This window comes from Dromiciops gliroides, chromosome 6, assembly GCF_019393635.1.
Source record: "Dromiciops gliroides isolate mDroGli1 chromosome 6, mDroGli1.pri, whole genome shotgun sequence".
Lineage (NCBI taxonomy): Eukaryota > Metazoa > Chordata > Mammalia > Microbiotheria > Microbiotheriidae > Dromiciops > Dromiciops gliroides.
Genome location: NC_057866.1, coordinates 203,152,526 through 203,179,650, shown reverse-complemented (window position 1 = coordinate 203,179,650; position 27,125 = coordinate 203,152,526). Strand labels below are relative to the sequence as shown.

The 27,125-nt window shown below is 33.3% G+C and overlaps 1 pseudogene; it reads right to left on the bottom strand.

Annotated features, from left to right (window-relative positions):
• Positions 1 to 3,873: 3,873 nt before the first annotated feature.
• LOC122732204 overlaps positions 3,874 to 27,125 on the bottom strand; it is a 48,223-nt pseudogene continuing 24,971 nt past the window's right edge.

Here is a 27,125-nt window from a genome sequence, read left to right as displayed (position 1 = left end):
CATAGTAATGTCCTGCATCAGTTGTTTCCTCCCCAGGTCTGCGAATGATTGGTGGGCAGTGTCTTTTTTTTTTTCTTATTTCTCCTTTGGATTTCTCATTATTTCTAATTTTAATAGAATCATTTTGATTGATTGGTGGTATTTCCTCCCAATTTATGTAGTTGTAGTGATTGATGTATATTATTTTTCTATATCTACTTAGTATAATTTGCATCAGTTCATATATTTCCATACTTCTGTGTAATTGTCACATTCATAATTTCATAGCACAGTAATATTCAATCATATCCATATATCTCAGAGAGCTTAGTCATTCTCTAATAAGCTTTTACTTAATTTACAATTATTTTCTGTCACAGAAAAGTCAGAAACATTTTATCAAATCTAGGATCTTTCTTTTCTTTATAATCAATAACCTCCTTTTATTGTATATCTATGAGTGGAATCTTTGGATCATATCTTTTGGAATCATGGGTATTTTGGCCACATATAATTGGAAATTGCTTCTCAGAACAGTTGGAACAATTCACAGCTCTACCAAAATGCAGGACTGTTTCCAAAGCTCCTCCGAAATTGACTGTATATCATCTATATAAATTTGCTGGTTGTGAAGTGAAATATCAGTCTTTTAAAAATATATATATTCCTTTTACTATTAGTTATTTGGAGCAATTTTTCATATGGTTGTTGATAGTTTGTATTTTTTCTTTTGAAAACTTTATATTCCCATTGAAGAAAGGCTTTTGATATCCTAAATTTCTAATAAGCTGTATATAAATTTTATGTACCAAACTCTTGTCTGAGAAGTATGATACAAATATTTTCCTTTAGTCTATCACTTCCTTTATTATTCTAGAACTGTTAACATGTTTTAAAGCTTTTCCATTTCGTGAAATCACAATTTATTTTATATTCCTAAAGTTTTTCTTTCTTTTATTTGCTTAAGAATTTTTCTACTAATAATTTTGAAATAGATGAAAATATATTTTTCACCTAATTTTTATGTTATGCTTTAAAATATTCTGGTAATATCTCCAAATTTAATTTATCATAGAATGTGATATAATAAGTTTGTATTGTTCTTATTTTAACCATGACACTTGTTTTCCTAGAATTTTTTCAATCAAATAGAGAGTTATTTTACTAAGTAATTCTAGGTTTAATTAAACACTGACTTATGATGTTTTATTATTTGTTATTTCACATCTATTTTTCTAAATTGATATTTTCTATTGAAGATTACTGTACCATTATATTTTTTAAGATTTGGAAGATCTATTACTTCATCATTCCCATTTGGAAGATCTATTACTTCATCATTCCCATCTCCAAATGAATTTTATTATCATTTTTTTCTACATACAAAGTATTTTGTACAATTATTTTTCATCCTACCATATTACCGAATATTCTAAAAAATGGCAGTTTCCTCAGTGACTCAGTGGCACAACTTTATGTCAACTGCAAATAAGGATAATTTCATTTTCTCTTTGATTATATTCATGCCTTTAATTTTATTTTTCCTATATTGTATCACTTATACTTCTAGTACTGTTCAAAAATAAAGAGGAGAAGGTATATCCTTGTTTTACCCCTGAACTAACTGGGAATCTTTCCAGTGTATCTTATTTACAGATAATGCAAATTCTTGGTTTAGAAGTGTTCTTTTAAAAATATTAAAGAATTGCCTTTCCATGACTTTGTTTTTAGTGGTGTTTTTTAAAAATACAAATGACTATCTATTCCCTGTTTAACTTCATTGTTTCTCTAAGAATCATATAATCTGAAAATTTATAAGAGGTATCAGAAGCATTTTGATATAATCTGTATATAACATGAATTTTGACTAAAATGTACTCAAGTACAGACTTGCCTGGCCAGTATTTGCTTGACGATGATTACTGAGAGGGACCCCACTATTTTCTAAATCAACCTCCCTCTTGATAACTTTATTTGTCAGAAAGCTTAAGAGCTGAAGTTGCCCTCTCCAACTCTTACTGCTTATTGTTTCACCCTCTGGAACCAGAACAAGTCTAACCAGTGTTTACTCTGAAAGTTCTTTAAATACATAAAGGCACCATGCAACCCTACCTTTTCTCTTCTTCCTTGGGCTAAATATATTCATATAGAATAATCTCAAGCTGCTTAATAAACCTAGTTGACCTCCTGTGAATATACTCATATTATTCATGCTTTTCATACAATATATTCCTCAGAACTGGGCATAGTACTTCTTTTGTTTCATTTTTTTCAGTATAGTGGTGATCCATACTACCTACTTTTGATCACAGTACTATAAATCCATCCAAAGGTTGTATTATTTCTCCTAATTCCCATGATGAGTTGTTAAGCTCTATTTAATTTTCATATTACTAAGATTTCTTGATCTTTCTTTGATCATATAATCATAGATTTGGAGTTGAAAGGCATTGCAGTGGTGATTTAACACTTTATTCTATGTACAAATGAGGGAACTGAAGAAAAGAGAGGTTAAATAATTTATCCAAAATTGCACAGGTATTAAGTGGCAGAGTTGATGAGTTTCCCCTTGGCAGTACTTTCCTTCTTTTGTATTTCCTTCAAAGGTAGGAATTCATATTAATTCCCATTTAATTTGATTTTATTATATTTGGCTCAATATCCTAGCATGTGAAAGTCTTTTGGGATACTCACTATGTCATCCAACATGTTAATTATGCCTTTAAGTTTTCTATAAATTGCAAATTTAATAAGCATGCCATTTCTGATTTCATTCAAGTCCTTGATTAAAATAGTAAATAGTATTTCAACATTTCATTCCCAGTTTATATTCTTCCTTCAAACTGATCTCTTCTCTTTTATTTGCTAAACTCTAAATAAATAAATAAAAGTAATCTGCATCAGCTGCTTTAACTTTTTGCCCACCAACTCATCAACCCCTAGAATATTGTCTTCCAACTCTACCACCCTAACAGAATTATTCTCTAAATGGCATTTTCCCTTTTCTTTTTATAATTTTATTGTCTCCCTTCTCCTTATTCCTTTTTCTTCCTTTGACTTGAATGATGCAGCTTTTTTGTATTTATCATCTTACTCTTCTGAGTGTTACCTTTTGGTTTTCATAATGGTACATCATCCATTTTCTATCCTATAGTTGCAGGTATCCTTCAAGGTTCTACCTCTTCCTCCTCCCCCTTCTATATGCTCTCTTCCTTAGGATCTCATTAGGATTAGGATTTATATGGATTCAATTTCCACATCCATTCAAATGAGTTTCAAATCTACATAAGCAGCTGCAATCCCTCTTGTGAACTCTAGTCTTTTATAGCAAAGGAACTATACAATATATTAACTGAGTTGCCCCATTGGAATTTCAAAATGTACTGATCAAAACAAAGCTCATCATTGTCTCCTCATAACCCTGTCCTCTTTTAAACATTCCACTGTTTCTATTTAGGTTATTATCATTTTCCCTGGCTTCAAGAATCATATTCTTAGATCATAATTGTGTCATCGAGGTAAAAATTTAGAGCTAGAGAGGCAGGGAAAAGATGGCAGAGAAAAGACAGCAACTTAATTTGAGATCTTAGCAAATCCCCTCTAAATACCTTTAAATAATGCCATGAGGGGCAGCTAGGTGGCACAGTGGATAAAGCACTGGCCCTGGATTCAGAAGTACCAGAGTTCAAATTTGGCCTCAGACACTGGACACTTACTAGCTGTGTGACCTTGGGCAAGTCACTTAACCCCCATTGCCTCACAAAAACAACAACAACAACAACAACAACAAAATAATGCCATGAAAAACTTCTTGGAACAACAAAACCCACAGAAGGATAGGGTGAAATAATTTTCTAGCCAAAGACAAATTAAAAGGTTGGCAAAAAAGGTCTATCACACTATGGTAAAAGTGGACCACAGTCCATTGCAAGCTCCATAAAACCAGGAGCAGGCCTGGGGAGTCAATGAATCAGCAGCAGCAGCAGTAGCAGCTGTTGCTTCTGGTGCTTTCAACCCACAGACAGTATGGGGGTCAAAGAACTGGTCAGAAGATCACAGGGGTCTTTTTTGTTAGCAATAACACAGGACTCTGATGTTTTGCTCATAATTGGATCCAGGTCACAGTCCTGAGTGGAATTCCCAGTGCCAGGAGGAGCACTAACACACTAGAGTTTGTAGTTCCAATGAAGCAGGGACCCTGGTCACAGTTCAAGGGCAGGAAAAAAATGCCTGTGGTTTCTCACAGACAAGCCAGGAGAGTAGTAAACACACCTCTTCTTTGATAATACCACCTAGGAAGAACCAAAAACTTACAGGTCTATAGAAGTATCCCTGAAAACAGCTTCACAAAAAACCCTGAAGCTTGGCACAGTTTGCCCTCCACTTGGAAGCAAAACCCAACTTTGTTTCAGGATATTGAAGGACTTCACTTTTATTTTTTCCTTTTATTTAGAATTGTTAAAATTTTTTCCCCCAAATTACATGTAAAACAAATTTTGACATCATTTTTTAAACTTGTGTTCCAAATTATCTTCCTCCCTCCACCCAAAGAACTCAAGCAATTCAATATAAGTTATACATGAGTATAAATGCAAAACATTTTTACAGTAGCCAGTTTGTGAAAGAAAACAGACAAAAATTAAACTTTGGATAAAGGAACTAACAAAAATATTATGCTTCAATCTGTATTCAGGTACATTTTGAAAACTGAAAAAAGATTCAGTGCTAGAAGAGATTCTATTTTATTTTATTTTATTTTATTTTTATTTTATAATAAGATTTCTTGTTTCAAAATTTTGTCCCTCCCTCCCCTTCCTCCCCCCGCCCTAAGATAGCAAGTAATGGGGGGGGGCAGCTAGGTGGCGCAGTGGATAGAGCACTGGCCCTCAGTCAGGAGTACCTGAGTTCAAATCCGGCCTCAAACACTTAACACTTACTAGCTGTGTGACCCTGTGTGGCAAGTCACTTAACCCCAATTGCCTCACTAAAAACAAAACAAAGATAGCAAGTAATCTGACATAGGTTATATATGTACAATCACATTAAATATATTTCTGCATTAGTCATGTTATGAGAGAAGAATCAGAGCAAAAAGGAAAAAACCTCAAAAAAGGAAAACAACACAAAAAGAATAGAAATAGTGTGGTTTGATCTGTATCCAGATTCAACAGTTCTTTTTTCTGGATTTGGAGAGCATTTCCCATCATAAGTCCTTTGGAACTATCTTGGACCATTGTATTGCTGAGAAGAATCAAGTCCATCACAGTTGATACACACACACACACACACATACACACACACACACACACACACACACATATATATATTAGTGTTAATACTGTGTACAATGTTCTCCTAGTTCTGCTCATCTCACTAAACATCAGTTCATGCTAGTCCTTCCAGGTTTCTCTGAAATCTGTCTGCTCATCATTTTTTACAGCACAATAGTATTCCATTATATTCATATACCACAATTTGTTCAGCCATTCCCCAATTGATGGGCAACCCCTCAATTTCCAATTCCTTGCCACCACAAAAAGAGCTGCTATAAATACTTTTGTACATGTGGGTCCTTTTCCCTTTTTTATGATCTCTTTGGGAAAAAGACCTAATAGTGGTATGGCTGGGTCAAAGGATATCCAAAGCTCTATAGCCCTTTGGGCATAGTTTCAAACTGCTCTCCAGAATGGTTGGATCAGTTCACAGCTCCACCAATAATGCATTAGTGTTCCAATTTTTCCACACCTTCTCCAACATTTATTATTTTCCTTTTTTTTTTTGTCATATTAGCCAATCTGATAGATAGGTGGTACCTCAGAATTGTTTTAATTTGCATCTCTCTAATCAATAGTGATTTAGAGCATTTTTTCATATGACAATAGATAGCTTTGATTTCTTCATCAGAAAACTGCCTTGCTAGAAGAGATTGTAAAGGTTATTTGGTATAGTTCCCTTTTTCTGAAGATGATGAAACTGAGGAATAGCAAAGTTGAGTAATTTACTAGAACAAAGTATCTGAAGCAAGATTTAAACCTATGTCTTTATCACTCCAAGTCCAGTATCCTATCCAAACTTTTATGCCTCTCAAAGACTCCAATTTCCCTTATTCCCATATGTAATTGATTGATAAATATGGTTTCTTCTCTCACTGTAGCATTTCTTCAATCCTTTAGCTCTGGATGTTGAAGACCTGGGTTCAAATCCTGCCAGTAGCACTTAATACCTGTGTGACCTTGTGCAAGTTAATTTTCCTGACTAGGCTTTCATTTCCCCATTTATGAAAGGAAAGAATTAAACTATATGGCCTCAGAATTTCCTTTCAATTCTATATCTCTTATTCTCTCACCCTGTGAAATATGACCCTGGTTCATATATTCATCACCTATCACCTGTAATATTGTTATAACCTCCAAGTTGGACTTTGTTTCTAGTCTTTCTTTCCCTCCCCAATTCATTTTCCATACCACCATCATAATACTCTTCAGAATTTACTGTTATGGTCATTCCATTCACTGGTTCATGGATACTCAATGGTTTTGTATTGCATCTAGGATAAAACAAAACCAAAAACAAAACAAACAGGCAACACTCCTTAAGCTTAAATTTATGTCTTTCACAGGCTGGATTCAGACTATTTGATAGTCTCATTTCATGTTACTCTCCTTTATACATTTTTTCTCCAGACAAACTGGGTTGCTGACTCTTTCTCAAACTTTACATTTCACCTCTTATAAACCAAGATAATTCTAAAAGACTCATAATGAAATGTACCCTCTACCTCCAGGAAAAAAGATCTAATAAGCTCTGAGTGCAGATTGAAGCATACGTTTTCACTTCCTTTCTGGTTTTTTGTCTCTTATTATTTTACTTCTTTTGCAACATGAATATGGAAAAATGTTTAACATGATTTCAAATGTACAACTGATATCATATTGCTTTCTATCTCAATTCATGTGGAAAAGTAGGAAAGAATTTAGAGCTCTAATTTTAAAAATTAATTTAAAAATAAAACAAAATTAAAAATGTTATTTTCAAAAACTCTCTTTCTCATTCTTTTCCCTTCCTTGATTTTAAAACATTTGAATGACTCTTTTCTTACCATCATTATCACACTTTGTTGATCATCTCAACCCCTACCTTTAAATAGAAAGAAAGTAATGTTATATATTTATATCAGATAATAATTCATTCTATAGCCTGACAGAGATGTTAACTTGGGCTATAGAATGAATTATAGCATATACATACATACATTTAGTCATATACATACACCTATCTATATATGCACCCACACATATTTATACTGTATACATACGTTATTTTTAACATGGCCAAAATGGGAAACTGTTTTGCTTGAATATTATTATCTGATGAAAGACTGATATTCCCATTCTTTTTACTGTAAAACTTATACATAGACCACTTGGGTTGTGTCTATTTTGTGGGAGGAGATACTGTGTATAAATATCCATGGATCCTGAGGCTTGAGGTCTTTTGGTCCTAGCCCAGAGGCCAGTATTATTGTGAGAAAGTATCCCTCTCTCAATAAACCTATTGTCTTCGGTTTGGAGACTTTGGTTTTTCTTCATCTAACCCTGCAACTCTAGAAATTTTTTGCAACATCATTAGTAGTTCTTTGCAATCATACTTAGTCATTTCATTGATCAAAATTTTTAAGTCTTTCAAATTTATTTCCCTTATTTTTTGTTGTTGTTTTTTGTTATTGCATAAATTGTTATCTTGGTTATATGTTTATATCACAATTGGTTTATCCTTGAGAGATAAATTGGTACCACTACAGGTTTTTATTTATCTCTTCACATAGGTATAGATTGATAGATAGAAAGAGATACATAGATATACACTTTTTTCATTTTAAAAATATTTTTGAATTATAGGCCTAGGCCTAGGCCTAGACTCAGTGTCATTGCAGGTCAGAGTTTGATAAACTTTGAGAAAAGTTCCAAGTTGTTTTCCAGAGTGATTAGACCAGTTTTTAGCACCATCAATAGTGCATTAATATACCTCTTTCCCCAAAATAGTTGGCTCTTACTCTCATTTCAATTTTTGATACTTTTGCCAATTTGATGGAGGTAGAACATCAGAGTTGTTTTAAATTTCATTTTTCTTATTTTCAGTGAAATAGAACCTTTTTTTTTCTTATATGGATTTTGATAATATTCAATTTTTATGAAAACTTTTCCTTCATCAATTTACACTCTTTATGTATTGAGGAGTATCTCATGTATTTGAATAACTTCTTTATATATTTAGAAAGGAGACCTCTGCCAGAAAAATCTCTTGGAGATAGTTGTTGTTTTTGGTATTTTCCCCTACTTAACTCTTTCCCTTCAGATTTTAATTAAATTAAATTTATTCATGGATATTTGTCATGGACATTATTCACCAACTTTTAGGATATTTAAATTGTCTGAGCATTTAAATGGGAAGTACATGCAGTCCATATGTAAGCATATTGACAGAATATTTGATTTGTGAGGCTTCTCTATTCCTCACCCTAACCCTAGGGTTGAAATTCTACTCTTTTTACAAATGTGGTAGTCATCTCTTAGAGAGTGTTGACAAAGCACCCACACATTTTAAAAAAACATATTAAATTACCTCCTCAATTCAACTAAAAGAGAGGTAGTAGTTTTCTTAATCTATTGATTAAGCTTCTAAAATGTCAATGTCTATCTTAAAGATCTGGAGACTTTATTCCATGCTAAAATATACCTTATAATGAATAAATTGTCCTAATACACATTTATCTAGAGTTAATTGCTATTCACCAGTTATACTTATTTAAGTTTTCTACATCATATTACCCTAGAGAATACTCTGAGATATTTATATAGTTGTTTTCTTGTCAAGTCTCTATTTCTCATGTATTTAGATTATTAAAATGGAAGGAAGCTTTCATAAATAATTTAAGACATATGATGATGGTTGTTCTTTACCCCCTACTAGTCACTTAAACGCCTACACACTCAATTATTTACAGTGCCCTGCTCAGTAATAACCCCTTCAATATCTGGGTCTGAACTCCTTACTTCAGAAATCATGTTTTTTTGCTTCTCTAGTTGTTCATGATCTCCCATACTGTTAAGTCTTGAAAGATACACAGAAACACTCCTCAGTTGTGAGCCTGCTTGATTTTACATATGCACTAAGCAGAAGCTGGAAAATTGTGGCCAGGACTATAGGAATTGTGAAGGATAATTTAGTTTAATCAGTGTTCCATCCTTTTCTCACCACCCCATCAAGTGTGACCCAATCCTTCTCTCTCCACATTGATGGAATCTATATTATAAGATAGTATGTTTTAGGAAATAAGGCTTTATAACTATTCTGATAACTAATTTTATAAGGAGTGCAACCAACAGCCTTATTTTGGAATCTAAAATATAATTTTATTACATTTCAGCTGTTTTGCTCTTGTGTCTTTATATTAGTTTCTTATCAAATATCTCTATCTAAAGCTAGAGTAACCCTCAGATATGCAAATGATCCATAATCTCATTAAAAAGAGAGTTCAAACCCATGATACACATAGCATCCCATTTGTGCCTGACTGTCCTTTGTATTTTCTCTTTATTCCCATACCTTGCAACAAGATGTCCACCCAACAGGTTTAAACCTCCTATGATTTCTTTTGATGATGTCCTTGGAGTGCTCTGGCTGATTCCTCTTTTGTTTGCTTTGGGACCAGCCCATTTTTGTTTTTCTATCATACAATTCTTTGGTGACATCTTTTATTCCCATTTTTCTTTGGTGTTCTTCCTTATTCATATGTTAAAGACTGGTCACAGCTATCATATGCATTGTCACTATTTCTCTGTTATCCTCATTCTTAGTTCTTTAAAGGCAGTCATAGTTCACATTTCATTTCCACAGTATTCATGATTATTAAATGTTCACTGAATTACAGTTCAGTTCTCTGCATATAGATACAAATATAGGGTTCTCTATTTTGAGTGTTATGTATATAACAATATTAAGAATTTTTTTTAAATGATCTTTTGTCTTGCCTATAGTGCAAGTACTCAGCATCACTTGATTTCCTATTGGGCCTAAGAATAAAGAAGACCCTATTTTTATTCTTGAGTGTTTTACAGTCTATTTTCATGAGAAACATACATTTGATGTATACTTGTTTTCTTCTTGATGTGCATAGGGATTGCTTTATTCATTTTATTTGTATCCCTTGCACTTAACTCAGTTTCCAGAACATAGTAGGCACTTAATAAATGCTCGTCAATTGAGTGAAATCACTGAATATTTTTCTTTACAAAGATGCATTACTAATTGAAAACTAAATATAGTACAAACTGAATATGTAAACACAACCAACTAAGAAAATCATAAACAAGGTCAGGTAGACCTAATTGCATAAAATTTCATGGAAAAATAAGTTATATAAAGAAGGAGAAAAGCCATTTTGTGCATTTATATTTTGAGTACTGGAGTGGAGAGAATATGATGCAAGAGGTATTTGGGCTGGAAATAGAAACACCATTATATATGTGAAAGGAATAATACAGAACCACATTCGTAGATTTAAAAAGAGTTCAGACATCATCTAGTTCAAAACATTACTAACAAATATCATTTTATCCTGATATTTACAGTATTATCAACAAGTGGTCCTAAAGTCATTAGTTGAAAATTTCCTGTAAAGAGAATCCATACTTTTCCCAGGAATGCTATTCTAATTTTGAACAGCTCTAATCAGAAAGAAGGCTTTTCTTAATTAAATAAAAATAACTATCAATAAAGTGCTTGAGATTAAAAATAGATTTTACTTTCATATTTGTATCCTTGACACAGTACCATGCCACTGACATCAATGCTTAATAGATGCTTTTTGTTCATTCTTCTACTTAAGTTTAGAAGTCTTCTTCATCTTTGTAATGTCTGAAATCAAAATTATTAAGACCATTACTCCAAGGCTGGAATTTCTGGGGCTATTTAAGGACCCTTTTATCTTTTTATTGACATGGTAGTTTTGACCTGTTCAATTTTCTGACCTGGGCCAGTTTGTATCTTCTTAGGCAACCTAGTAAGGCTCACCATATTAATATAAAGCTTAGTGACTACACCAAATAATAAGCTCACTGCAGCTTAGAACTACTGAATTTTTGTAATCCACTTGTGTTTAAAAAACACATTACCAGTTTTGGGGATGTATAAAATCTTCCTTTAATACATGACACCTAATATCAACTTTGGAGAAAGATAAAGATTCAGAGAGCAAAGTTGAAGAGTGGAAATATATTAGGAATAGGTAAACTTGAATAAATGTATGGAAGCTGGATATGAAATGTCAACTTCAGGGAAAAGTGAACATAATTCAATTTTATTAAAATATGGACCATTAAAAGGAAGTCATATGAAATTACATTATAGTGGTAAGCTGGAGTCAGAACTTTTGATGCTTTAAATCCTATGATAATGACTTTAAATTTTTTTCTATAGGCAAAACAAAGCCACTGAAAGTTATTGAAAAGAGGAATTAATGTATATGATCAAATTTGTGTCCTAGAAAAATTATTTTGCTCCAGTGGGAGATTAGAGATAGAGAAAATGATTTGGAAAAAAAAGGTTGAGAAATTGTAATCATATCTTTTCCCTCCCCAATGTTTTGCTCCAGTAGGAGATTAGAAATAGAGAAAATGATTTGGAAGAAGACAGTTGATTTTTAAAACCTTGGGTTCCAAATTCTCTTTCTCCTTCCCTTTCCACCCACCTTAAGAACTCAAGCAATTCAATATGAGTTATACATGGGTAGTCATGTAAAACATTTCCACATTAGTCAGGTTGAGAAAGAAAACAGACAAAAACCTTTAGAAAAAGATGGATTAAATTTTTCACAAGTCCTTCAGAGTTGTCTTGAATCATTTTATTGCTGAAAATAAGTACATCATTTGAAACAGATTACTTACAATATTGCTATTATTTTGTATACAGTACATCTCACTTTGCATCAGCTCATGTAATTCTTTCCAGGTTTTTCTGATAGCATCCTGATCATCATTTATTTTAATACTAACCTACATTTAAATACTACTTTAAAGAGAGAATTCCTTACAATAAACTCATGAGCTTTATTATTGCATTAATAAAAATAGATAACATTTGTATAGTACCTTATAACTGACAATGAACTTTCTTCACAATAGCCCAGCAGCATCATCTTCATTGTCATCATTGTTGTTGTCATTATCTTACATTGCCCTTGCCTCTGCTTCAAAATTTTTTTCACATTTACTATTGCTAACTGTATTTCCCTCTATCCCATTCCCTCCCCATGCTATTTACTTCATTTTCTATCTTCTTTCACCCTATTCCTCCTCAAAAGTGTTTTGTTTCTGACTGCTCCTTCCCTCAATCTGCCCTCCCTTTTTTCACCCCTCCTCCCTTATCCCATTCCCCTCCTACTTTCCTACAGAGTAGAATAGATTACTATTCCCAATTCAGTGTCTATGTTATTCCTTCTTTGAGTCAATTCTGATGAGAGCAAGGCATCTCTCCCATCTTTCCCTTTACTCCGTAAGTTTTTTCTTGCTTTTTTAATGTGAGATATTTTACCCTAATCTACCTCTCCCTTTTCCTTTCCCTGAGTACATTCCTCTCACCTCTTAATTTTATTTTTAAGGATGTCATCCCTTCATTTTCAACTCATACCTGTGCCTTCTGTCATAATATATTCTAATCGGTTGTCCTAATAATGAAAAAGTTCTTATGAGTTACGAGTATTATCTTCTCATATATAAATGTAAACTGTTTAACCTTTTAATATCTCTTATGATTTCTTTTTCTGTTTACCTTTTTATGCCTCTCTATGGTCTTGTATTTGAAAGTCAAATTTTCTATTCAGCTCAGGACTTTTCATCAAGAATGTGTGAAAATCTTCCCTTTCATTGAATTTCTATTTTTCTCCCTGAAAAATTATACGCAGTTTTGCTGGGTAAGTAATTCTTGGATATAATCCCAGTTCCTTTGCACTCTGAAATATTATATTCTAAGCCCTCTGATCCTTTAATATAGAAGCTGCTAGATCTTGTGTTATCCTGACTGAGGCTCCACCATACTTGGATTGTTTCCTTCTGGCTGCTTACAAAATTTTCTCCTTGACCAGGGAGTTCTGGAATTTGGCTAAAACATTCCTAGAAGTTTCCATTTTGGGATCTCTTTCACGAGGTGATTGGTGAATTCTTTCAATTTCTATTTTACCTTCTGCTTCTAGATTACCAGGGCAATTTTCCCTGACAATTCCTGGGAATATTATGTCTAAGCATTTTTTCTTTTGTTTTGGTTTGGATTTTTGTTTGTTGTTTTGATTATGGCCTCCATGTAGTCCAATAATTTTCAAATTATCTCTCCTGAATCTATTTACCAGGTCAGTTCTTTTTCCAAGGAGATATTCAACTTTGCCTTCTATTTTTTTTTTGTTCTTTTGGTTTTGCTTTATTTTGTCTTGATTTCTCATAAAGTCATTGATTTCCATTTGCTCAATCCTAATTTTAAGGAATTATTTTCTTCAGAGAGCTTTTGTGTCTCCTTTTCCATTTGGCTTTTCAAGCTGTTGGCTTTTTTATGACTTTCTTGCATCACTCTCATTTCTCTTTCCATTTTTTCTCTAGCTCTCTTACCTTATCTTCAAAATCCTTTTTGAGAGCTTCCATGGCCTTAGACCAATTCATATTTTTTTTGGAAGCTTTGGATGTAGGAGCTTTGACTTTGCTATCTTCCTCTGAAGGTGTATTTTGATCTTCCTTGTCACCAAAGACACTTTCAGCATATTTTTCTGTGTGCTGATTTTCCCAGCATATTTCTTGACTTTTAACTCCTTCTTAAAGGGTACACTGCCCCAAGCTTCAGGGGGTCCCAGTCGGTAAGATTTAAGGAGAGACACATTCGCCACTCCCAAGGCTTGTGCTCTGGTCTAAAAGCAATCACAGGCCTGCTTGCCCTCTGACCTGGAAGAGAATCTTCTTCCCCTGTGTCTACCAGCTCTGGCATGCCTGCGACCTTCCCCCACCTGGGACAAGACTGCAACCTTGATCTTAGCTGAGGCAAACCAACAGAGTCTGGCTTCAGCACCAGCAGAGACTCCTGTAATCTCCCCTTGATCAACTATTTGACCCACTCACCATCCATGGACTCAGGTCCAGAAGCCGTTGCCACTGCTGCTGGTTCAGAAACTCCTCTGGAGTGGCTTGCTTGGTGCTGGGCCTCTGCAGTGTGGCTGTGCTTCCTTCTTGCCCTGGTACCACAGATCCTTCCTGCCAACCTTCTATCCTGTATTTGGCTGGAAAATGATCTTGCCCTGACCTTTTGTGGGTTCAGCCACTCCAGGAATTGTCCCATGGCACAATTTGAGTGTTTTTTTTTTTTGTTAGGAGGGGTCCTGGGGAGAAAACTGAGGGAAGTCACTGCTTTTCCTCCACCATCTTGGCTCTGCCCCACAACAAATTCTTTAATGATTCTTCAATGTCCTTCCTAAAGTGGTAATGGATTTAATACTCTGGATGTAAGCTATTAATGATACAAATAGAAAAGCATTAGCCATGCCCTCAAGGAGCTTACATACTAATAGGGAGAGACAAGACACGAAAGGGTATGATATACATAGAGAGGTACTTTTTTATTTTATTTTTTTACACTGTTGGTGAGTAGGATGATCCAATCTCTTAGGAAGACACTGGGCTTTTAACAATGTATCATAAAATTTTTGTTGTGTTTGACTATTGTATCACACTTAATACATACTGAGCTTGTGTAATACTAAAAAGTGTTTGTGGGAGTTGGTGGTAGTCGGTAGGTTTATCATGGGGGAGTGTGTGGAAGTGAGTTTTGTGAGTGGGAGGGTTAAGCTTGATTTAGTTCATCATGGTTTAGAAACTCCCCTTACCAATGTAAATCTGCAACAGCTTTGGAAGTTAGTGTTAGTGAGTTCCTAATATACTAAGAAGTTAATTTATTTTCTTATCTTTAGCATATGCAAGAAACAGGTTTTAAATCCAGTCATTTCAGAATCCAAGGTCAGTCATCTGTCTATTAGGCTACTATGTTTGCCATGATGCCTCCCCTGAATTTTTCAAAATTATTTTTGACTACTTTTAAGTATTTGATCTGGTACTCATCAAGATGATTTTTCAATGCAAAGTGTAAATCTTAAACTATATCCCTATCAATCAGGATTATTAAGCTCATTGTCCTAATTAAAGCTTTAGACTTTTTGGATCTAAACAATGCCATTCTCCATGTTAGCTATCCTTCCCAGCTTTTTGTCATTTGCATATTTTGATAATCATACCACAACTAAGGGTTTGTAAATGTATTCAAATAATGCCAAGAGGACAAATTTCTGGATACAATCCCTCCCTTGAGTTTGACATTTTCAAGGAACTACTCATTTTTGCTTCTGTTAATTCAACCAATTAAATTCCTGCATTATTGTTACCTAGCTCAAAGTGTCTTAAACTGTGGGTCACAATCCCACATGGGGTCATGTAACTGAATGTGGAGGTTGTGAAAAATTTGCCAACAGTAAAAGGTTATGTATGCCTCTTTTATATACCCATATATCCCAGGTCACATAAAAATTTCTTGGGCAAAAATGGGTTGCGAGTGGAAAAATTTTAAGAAGCCCTGCTGGAGGCCAGGTAGGTGGCACAGTGGATAAAGCACTGGCCCTGGATTCAAGAGGACCTTAGCTCAAATCTGGCCTCAGACACTTACTAGCTGTGTGACTCTGGGCAAGTCACTTAACCCTCATTGCCCTGGGGGGGGGGAAGCCCTGACATGGCTCACTTTTGCACATCTTCTCTATTAAGAAAGATTGAGACTATTGGTCAAACCTTTTGCTGAAATTCAAGTGTATTGTGCCAGTAGCCCTGTTATGACTCTAAACTCACTCACTAAACTAAATTCCATCTAGAGTTCTAACTGTTGAATAACCCTCTCATAAAAAGAAATATGTGTAGTCTAATGGGGCATATTGTTTTTGCTGAAGTCCTGCTGTACCTTAGTCTTTATTTCTCCCTTTTCTAAATGTTCAAAAACAATCACTTGGGGCAGTTAGGTGGCGCAGTGGTTAAAGCATTGGCCCTGAAGTCAGGAGGACCTGAGTTCAAATCTGGCCTCAGACACTTAACACTTACTAGCTGTGTGACCCTGGGCAAGTCACTTAACCCCCATTGCCTCACTAAAAAAAAAAAAAAAAAAAACAATCACTTTAGTGATTGATTCTAGAATTTTTCCAAAAATTGAAGTCATATTTACTGGTTTGTCTTTTGAAGATTTCAGTCTCCATTATTATTTGTCCTCCTCCATTTTTCCTATTCTTACTTTCTCTTCCTCCTCTTCTTTTTCTTCCTCCTCCTCTTCCTCTTTCTCCTCCTCCTCACCCCTTCTCAGACATTACTGTCTTTGTCCAACCCTATTTCTCCTTCCAATGTAATGTACTGTGTCTAGGCCTGGTGAATTGAAATTTTATTGTACCTAGCTGCTGTCTTTCTATCTCCTCATTTATGTTGGGTTTTATTTTCCTGGCAGCTAAGTGGTACAGTGAAAACAGTGGTATGCCTGGAGTCAGGAAGATCCAAGTTCTAATCTGGCCTCAGACACCATCCTCGTGACCCTGGACAAGGCATTTAATTTCTGTCTATCTTAGTTTTCTCATTTATAAAACAAGGATAATAGTAGGACCTACATTCCAGGATTGTTCTAAAAATAAATTAAGAGAATAATCAAGGGCTGGATAAGTTCTAACTATGTAAATATTATTATTGTTAAATATTTTTATTCTACCCTTACCAGGAAAAATTTCATTCTTCTTTGTGGGGAAAGACAAAACAGAAAAAAGAGTTAAGTAGCTCAGGCTTCTCTGCCATCTGTTATCCTTATCCAGCCATCACTAGAGTTATCCATTCTTTGGTTTTCTTCTCATGCGCAAACTACTTTTCTTATTAAAGTTATAAAGTACTCTGTTTTTCATTTTCATTCTGAGCCTAAACCTTCATCATGCTGTTCTTAAAGGACAATGACACTTTTGTGGCCTATCTTTTATTATATTTTCTATAAAGATTGTTTAATTTCCTGTATGACCAAATCAGAATCTGTAGAAAGCTTCCCTCCCTATTTTTGTTTCCTCATCAGATATATTTTCATTTTTATCTTAAGCATTTCATTCTTGATAGCTTTTTGTCCCTTACTGGATGATATTCTCATGAGTGTTTCAATCCAGATCCTGTAGCTTATCCTGTATCTGAACCCCTTGGGCATATGGTATATATGTCAGATGGTACCTTACCTTGCTCACCTCTGGTGAAATTTTGAGAATGTTGTAGTGTCCTCTTTATAGGGACTATGTGGTTTCTTTTTCAGGATTAAGCTCTTCTTTATTGATTACAGTCAGGTCCAAAATTGCAATCATCTTATTCTTCTACATTGGGAAGAATGAAGCTACCAATAATAATAAAGTCAATAATTTATCACCTGCTCTGTTTTTGGCAAAAAAGGGAAAAAAAAAGTATTTGTGTCCGTGCATGAATGTATGTGTATACATACTTTCATATGTGTATGTGTGAGAGAAAAAAAGAAATTACATGAAGTATATGCATCCTAGCAAATGTTGAAGCCTCTCACCACTTATGCTTCATAGTCATACCTCCAGGTTATAGCTTTGTTTTTCTTCCTGAACTCCAGTTCTATCTCCTTATATTGCCAATTTGTCTGCAGGACACATTTTAATCTTTCATTTTTATCTTGATTGATCCTGTAAAGCAGTGGTATCAAACTCAAATAAAAATGGGAGGCACTTATTTTTATCTAAGAATTGTTCTGGGCCTCATAGGGTTTGAAATATAATATTGTTTATGTTTTATTGCATTTTCATTTATTTTTACAAAATATTTCCAGTTGCATTTTTATGTGTTATAGGCTTCACTAATGGGCTCCAAGCAGCCATGGACTGCATGTTTGACATCTTTGCTGTAAAATACAAATTGGCGACCAGATGGTTCAGTACCTAGAGTGTGGATCAGGTATCAGGAAAAGCTGAGTTCGAATCTGGGTTTGTATAGTTATTTGGTGGATCAACCTGGGCAAGTCACTTAACCTCTGACTTTCTCAGTATCCTCATTTGTACAATGAAGAAAATAATAGCATGAAGTGCCTAGAGTTGTTGTTAGGATCAAATGAAATGTTTTAAATAACTATATAAATGTTAGCTATTATTAAAATATTCTTTTGCAGGATTCCTTCCTCTGATTCATTGATTGTATTAAATAAATATAACTTCTTTTTCTTTGAATATAGCTTCTTAAAATTCACTGCTACATCACCACTCACACGTATTGGGTTGTATACACACATATTCTTTTGAACAAAATATTTTTATTCATAGCCATATATATATATATATATATATATATATATTATATATATATATATATATATATATATATATATATAATATGTATTGATCTTTACTCTATTGATCTATCATCAATCTATGTGCATGTGTACATATAGACACATCATTTTCAAATATATTACTTATTTAGTTAGTTAAATATTTCCTAATTGTTGTTGTTGAGTTGTTTTAGTAGTGTCCAACTCTTTGTGTGCCCATTTGGGGTTTTCTTTGCAAAGATACTGGAATGGTTTGCCATTTCCTTCTCTAACTCAATTTATAGAAGAAACTGAGGTGAAAAAGATGCAGTGAATTACCCAGGGTCACACAACCAGTAAATGTCTGAGGTCAGATTTGAACTCAGGTCTTCCTGACTCCAGGCTCTACACCACCTAACTTTCTATTTCTCAATTACATGTAAAAGCTTAACATGCATTTTTAAATTTGAATTCCAAATTTCCCCTTTGCCTATTTTCCCTCTCCTCTCCTTCAGAAACTGAGTAATTTGATTTCTATTATATATGTGAAGTCATGCAAAACATTTCCACATTAGTCATGTTGCAAAAGGAATTAGAGACAAAAATCCCAGAAAAATAAAGAAAATGTACACTTCTTTTTTACTCACAGTTCACATTTCTCTCTCTGAAGATAGATAACATTTTTCATAATGGGTCCTTTGGAATTATCTTGGATTACTGACTTGATAAGAGCAGATAAGTCTTTCACAATTGATGCTCTTTATAGCATTGTTGTTACTGCATATAATATTCTACTATTTCTGCTCATTTCACTTTGTATCTGTTCATATAAATTCTCCCAATTTTTTCTGAGACTATTCCATTTATCATTTCCTATAACAAAATAGTATTCTATCTCAATCACCACTTGTTCAACCTTTCCCTAATTTGGGGGCATCACTTTGAATTACACTTCTTTTTCACCACAAAAAGAAATGCTATGAATATTTTTATACAAATAAGTCCTTTTCCTTTATCCTTGATCTATTTGGGATATAGAGATAGTGGTAGAATTTCTGCAAAGTTATGCCCAATTTTATAGGCCTTTGGGAATAGATGCAAATTGATTTTTAGAATGGTTGAACCACTTCAAACCCCATGATTAGTGAACCATTGTTCCAATTTTTCTTCACCTACACCAGCATTTGTCATTTTTCCTTTTTTGTCATGTTAAACAATTTATAAGTGTAAAGTGGTACCTCAGAGATATTTTAATTTACATTTTCTTTCTCCATTGCCTAATTTTTGCTTCTATTTTCCTATATTATTGCTATAACTAAAATTTATAATACAATATTAAATAATTGTGATGATAATAGATATTTGTGCTTCATTTCTGATCATATTGGGAAAGCCTCTAGCTTATCCTTCATCATAGACAATGCTTGCTCCTGGTTTTATAAAGAATTACTTATCATTTTAAGAAAGACTCCACATAGTCCTATGATTTCTAGTGATTTTATTCATAATGGGTATTGTATTTAGCCAAAAACTTTTCTGCATCTATTGAAATAATCGTATATTTTGGGGTATTAATTTTTGATATTGTCAATTATGCTGATAATTTTCATAATACTGAACCAGTCCTGCAATCCATAAAAATCCCACCTGGTCATATTGAATGTTCTTTGAAATATGTTGCTGGAATCTTCTTGATGGCTTTTTTATTTAAATTTTTGCATGAATATTGATTAAGGAAATGGGTTTATGATTTTCTTTCTCTGTTTTGGCTTTTCATGACTTAGGTATCAAAACATATTTGTATCATAAAAGGAATTTGGTAGGACTCATTCTTTTCCTGTTTCCAAATACGTTTAGTAAAATTCACATGTATATATACATATCCATCCATCCCTGTATGAGTATGTAAATACTTAATTGGTAATAGAAATGCATTTTATTTACATAAATATGTATATATATAATATTTAAATAAAACTTTTTATGTTTATATAAATTTATATTTCATATTTTAGATTCAGGTTTATGTTTATATGCACAATATGCTTATATATGTGTGTGTGCATTTCAATGTGTATGTATTCTTCTTTGACCTATTAGAGATGAGTGAGGTACAAGTATTGCTTACCCTCTCCCACCACCATTTCTCCCTTCATTGTAAAAATTTTTCCTTGTATGTCTCCTTATGTGAGACAATTTCCCCCATTCTCCTTCTTTCTCCCTTCCCCAAGAAATTCCTCTTTTCTGCCCATCCATTTTTTCCCATCATCCCAACATAATTAATTAATTCCTTTGCCTTCTTTCTATATAGAACCTATCTAACTGTCCTAATAATGATAGCATTCAGAGAAGTTACATTATCATCTTACCATATAGAAATGTATACATTTTTACTTTATTGATTTCTCTTTCATGTTTACTTTTTTATACTTTTCCTGAATTTTGTATTTGAAAGTAAAATTTCTATTCAGAGTTGGTCTTTCCAGGAGGAATGCTTGACAGTTTTATTTTTTTTATTAAATATTCATTCTATCCCTTGAAGTATTATACTTAATTTTGCTAGCTAGGTTATTATTGGTTTAATCCCACATCCTTTGCCTTTCAGAATATCATATTAACTTGTTAACTTTTAATTCTTGCGTGATCCTGAATGTGGCTTCATGGTATTTGAATAGGTTATTTCATGCTTCTTGAAATATTTTCTTTTTGACCTGTGAGATCTAGAATTTGACCCTGATATTCTCAGGAATTTTCATAATGGGATTTCTTTCAGATGGTGAGCAATTGACTTTTATAATTTTTATTTTACTCTCTGGTTCTAAAATGTTTAAGCAGTTCTCCTTGACTCATTTCATTCCTTATCATAGTTTTCATATAGTACAATAGTTGTTACATTTTCTTTCCTCAATCTATTTTCCAGATCAGTTTTTCTAATGAAGTATTTTATATTTTTAAAAATATTTTCATTCTTTTGACTTTGTTTCTTGATATCTCAGTGATTCATTAGGTTACATTTGTCTAACTCTATATTTTTATGGAATTATTTTCTCTGTGAGTTTTGTATTTCTTTTTTTCCATTTGTCCAATTCTTCTATTTAAGAAATTACATTCATTAGCAAATTTTTGTACCTCTTTTTTCATTTTGAACATTTGTTTTTAAAGTGTTATTTTATTCATTATGTTTGTGCCTATTTTGTCAAATTTTTTTTATTATCTTTTCACAATTTTCTTGAGTATTTAGTCTCACTTATTTGCCTATCTTTCTCTATCAATTTTTTTTGTTTAAAATTCTTTTTTGGCTCTCTCAAGTATTCCTGTTGGGCTTGTGTCCAGTTTACATTTTTTCTTTTTGAGGCTTTGATTGCAGAGGTTTGAATTTATTTTCTTCTGATTTTGTGTCTTGATTTTCTGGTCACTCTAGTAGCTTTTCCTGGCTCATGGTCTTTCTTTTCTACTGTGATTATTTTTTTACCCAATTTCTTGATTTTGAACTTCATTTTAAAGTTGTACTCCATTCCAGGGGGTAAAGGGGCTGTCTCAAAGTTCAGGCATTTTTAACACTTGTTTTCAGAGCTCGTTCTCAAGGTACAGAAGTTTTGACTACTTCTAAGGTAGTATGATCTAAAGAAAGGTGTGTTTGCTATTCTTTTGGGCTGTACTCTGGTCCTTTCACAGATAGGGCCCTTAATTCCTTGGAATATCAATGGATACTTTTCCTCAGTGCCCCCTTTCCTTTGAGACCAGAAATGACCCTGTGCCTCAGAGTATCTGATCCCTTGTGAACAAACTTGATACTGCTGCTCATTTCTCCACTTCTTCTTTACTGAAAGTGTGTTTCTCTGCCCTTGAATTATCACACAGAAGTGAATATTGGCAATGGATTGCCAAATATCACCTGTTTTTTTATTTGTCTAGTTTTAGCATGTGTTCTCCTCTAGTCTCTTTCTGACAATCTGCCAGTTACCCTCATAGCTTCTTTTTTTTTTTTTTTTTTTTAGTGAGGCAATTGGGGTTAAGTGACTTGCTTAGGGTCACACAGCTAGTAAGTGTTAAGTGTCTGAGGCCGGATTTGAACTCAGGTACTCCTGACTCCAGGGCCGGTGCTCTATCCACTGTGCCATCTAGCTGCCCCAACCTCATAGCTTCTTGCCTGAGAGCTCCTAAAGTTGCTACTGTTTCTGTTACCACCACCTATGTAAACTCCAGGCCAAAGCCCACCCCCATGTCATAAACCTCTTCTTCTGACCTAAGTTTTCATGAGCTTGAAGAATGGCATTGTGTTAGGTTTGAAACTAGAAAATTCAATCTGAGGCATTTTGAATTTTTTTAGAAAGGAATGCTTTTGCTACACCTCCATCTTGGCTCTGACCCATAAAGTATTACACATATTCTTTTGAATAAACTGTTCTAATTCACAGCTATATAAAAGTAATGAGAACAAAAATAATATCAGTAAAACCTAATTAAAATATCAAGTTCAGGTTGTTTATCTTGCATACTTTATGCATTTGTGTATAGACATCTGAGGCCATGGGTCTCATTATTGGCTTTCATCTTGGAAGTCTCTTCTGAATTATTGGTAGTGTCTTCTGAGAATCTTTGTCATATTTTGTACCTCTTAATCCGGTTTTATATGGCTTACCAGATTCATGTGGACATTTTTATCTCTAACACTTTATTTTCATGTGAAAACACTCCATGTAAGATACAAAATGATGTAGTTAAAGTGATTTCCAAGCTTCAAATGGTATATAAATGTCAGTTGCTATTATTGTTATCAGCATCATCATTATTTTAATTAATATTACCTTCCTTATTCCAGGAAAATATATTTTATTGACCCATATGAGGCAAACTACATCCTTTTAAAGGGGACCCACATATGTTGTGTTCTAAATACTAATATTTTAACTAGTAGTTTATTTTTCAAGCAGGCCATTTTTCCCCAAAACCCATTATCCTAAACTGACAAAAGTGATTCAAAACAAAACTATTGCCTATAAAATGGGGGGGGGGGTTGCCGAGGGTTTCATAATCACAATGAAAAGTAATGAAATTCATTTAAACAAAAATAAAAATATTTTATTATGACCAAATGGTTCAAAATTAACTTGATAAAAGTGGGAAGACTAATAGGAGATTGATGATATTAGAGTGAAAGGCTCAAGGAGTTGTATCTCCCTAATACTTTTATGTATATAGACCTCTCTTTCTCTTGCTAGCTCTATCTCTATTGTTGTCTATCTGTCTGTCTGCCTCTCTCTATATACACACATTTGCATATGTATATATACATATATGTATTCATATATGTGTATGCATGCATATATGTATCAATATTTATGTGTGTATATTATGTTTACATACATATGCATGTGTATATAATTCAATGGCAGACTAAGAAGTTTTGATTTCATAGTGTTTTTATCTTTTATAATATACTTACCTATGTGTTGTTTTTTAATAGATTGGATGGTAATGATAGAAATAGTTTTTGAAGCAAGTGAACGAATTACTTATGAATGAGTTAAACTGAAATGGAAGGACTAGAGGACTAGTAAGTTGGAGATCAGATAGAAAAGCATTATAGAAATCTAATTTTAAATACTAAGTAATGGCTATTTTTTAAAAAATAAAAATAAAATGTATATAGTTATGCAATTCCTTATTCATTTAATTTAAATATAAACTTATAGAAACATTTATACCATAAATTTTAATTCCGATTATTTTGTGGCATCCTCTTTAGTATTAATGCAATATTAAAATAAGTAAATTCATTAAGTAATATGGTATAGATATTAGTTTAAGGGCCAGCTAGGTGGCACAGTGGATAAAGTGCTGGCCCTGGATTCAGGAGGACCTGAATTCAAATCCGGCCTCAGACATATAACACTTAGCTGTGTGAACCTGGGCAAGTCACTTAACCCCCATTGCCTCTCAAAAAAAAAAAAAAAAGAAAGAAAGACAGAAAAAAGATGCTGGTTTAAGTCTAATTTCAACCATACCACTTTCCAATTTGCCCAGCAGTTCTTATCACATAGGGAATTATTTCCTAAGTGATTTATGTTTTGGGCTTTTAAAAACTTGGCTTAAGGAGTTCCATTTTCCCCCTGATTTTCCCTTGCCAAATATGTTCCAATGAACTACTTAATTTTATATCTTTTTATACAAATACTGATCCTAAATGAGTTGGATAATTACTATTTTAAAATATAATTTGAAATCTGGAATTGCTATCCACCTTTATTCCTAATCTTTTTGTTATTTCCCTGGAAAATTTAGTTCTTTTGTTCTGCCAAATGAATTTATAACTTTTTATTGAGTTCTTTAATGGTTCCCTCTCATTGTTTGATTCAGATTCCATTAAAGGCAAAAACTATTATTACAATGGCACATCCCAACCATGAACATTCAATGAAGCTATTTAATTTATTCTTCAGTATTTTAAGGCTCAATTTTTAATTGAATCCATATAGTTATTTTGTGTTTGTGTGTGTGTGTGTGTGTGTGCATGTATTTATTGTGTGTGTTTTAGAGATTGACTTCACTCTGTAGTATGTTTCACAGGATTTCATTTAACATTTAAATCAATATTCATCAAGAATATTGGTCTGAAGTTCTGTGCTTTAACCCACCCAGGTTTAGGTTTGAGTTACATTTGTCTCATAAAAGGAGTTTGGCAGTTCTCTCTTTTTCAAATTTTAGAATAGTTTGTGTAGTACTGTTATTATTTATTGTTTAGAATTTTGAGATAATTCTTCTATAAGTCCATCAAGACCAGGAGATTATTTTTCCTTTTATGGTTCTTTTAAACCTAGTTCTTTTTATTTTTTTTTATTTGTCAGAGACTGAATTATTTAAGATTTCTATTTGACCATATGCGAATTATGGTACTTTATATTTGTGAAGTTGATTTCATATTTCTTTTGTATTATCAGTTTGTTTAGCATGTGATTTTCCAAACTTGGTTTTCATATTTTTCCTTTGGTTTTGTTATTATCTCATCTTCGTTATTTGCTATTTTATCAATTTGATTTTGTGACCAATTCTTTTAAATGAGCTTTTAAAGATTTCTTAGTTTGGTTAGTCTATTCAGAGATTCAGCTTTTAGATTTGTTTACAATTTCTACATTCTTTTTTATTTCCAATTTTAAATATCATCAGTTTTGTGGCTATTTGGACTATGTTTATTTGTTGTGTTTCTCATTTTAAATGCACATTTAGTTTATGAATCCTTTCCATAGTTACTACATATTTTAAGAAGGAGAAGGAAAAGTATTCAGGGAGTATTTTTCAGTGGAATTCCCTACCATCACTAAATAGAGATCTCCTTTTTTTCCTTTGTTATTATTTTCCCTTCATTACTTACCATTACTTTGATTAATGTACATCACATACTTCCCCCTTCTCCTGCTCCAATTTGCCCCTTTTTGCATTTTTCCATGTGTCAATTTAGTCCTACATGTTTCATTGTTTCTACTAGGGGGAATGTAGCATTATAACCAAGATTATAAGGCAAGCAGAACTCTGGGAGTTTTTGAAACAAGTGTCTCTGATGAAGACCTCATTTCTCAATGATATAGAGAACTGAGTCAACTTTATCAAATTACCAGTCATTCCCCAATTGATAAATGGTCAAACGATATAAATAGGCAGTTTTTAGACAAAGAAAATCTCCAGTCATGTGAGAAAATCCTCTAGATCACTATTGATCAGAGAAATGCAAATTATGACAATACTAAGGCATAACCTCAGACCTATCAGAGTGGCAAATATAACTAAAAAGGAAGATTTTTCATGTTGGAGAGGATGTGGGAAAACTGGGATGCTAATTACACTGCTGTTGGGGCTGTGGAAAGCTCCAACCATTCTGGAGAGAAATTTGGAGCTATGCCCAAAGGGCTATAAAACTGTGCATACTCTTTGATTCAGAAATACCACTGATAGGCTTATACATCCCAAAGACATCCCCCAAAAGAGAAAAAGACCTATGTGTATAGAAGTATTTATAGCAACTTTTGTGACAGCTAAGAATTGAAAATCAAAGCATTGCTCATCAACTGGAGAATGGCTAAACAAGCTGTGGTATATTATGGTGATGGAATATTGTTATGTTATAAGAAATGACAAGCAGGATGATTTCAAAAAGGCCTGGAAAGTCTTGTTTGAACTGATGTATAGTGAAGTGAGCAGAACCAAGAGAACATTGTGTACAGAGACAGCAATATTATTTGATAAAAACTGGGAATGACAATTATTACCAACAACACAATGATTCAAGAAAATCCCAAGGGACTAATGAAGAAGCATAACATCCAACTCTAGAGAAAGAACTGATATATATTGAATGCAGATTGAAGCATGCTGTTTTTCACTTTCTTTCATTTTTTCCTTTTATTTGTTGCCTAATATGATACTGTTTTATATAATTGCCCATGTATATCTGATTGCTTACCCTTCAGGGAAGGGGGAAGAGTGGCAGGGAAGGAGGGATAAAATTTGGAACTCAAAAGTACAAATAAAAATGTTTATTATATAAAAATTAAAGAAAATGCTTCTTCAATAAGGGGTTAGACCTCTTCTCCCACTATTCCTATCACTATTCCTATTGCTTTAAGTATACAATACTGTATGTAATTATGTATAGAAGTCTCTAAATGGTTCCTCTGTTGTAATTTCTTTTTCTCTTTCATAATACACTAGGTGTTTGATTCTTTCTAGTTGTTTTTTTTTTCTTTAAC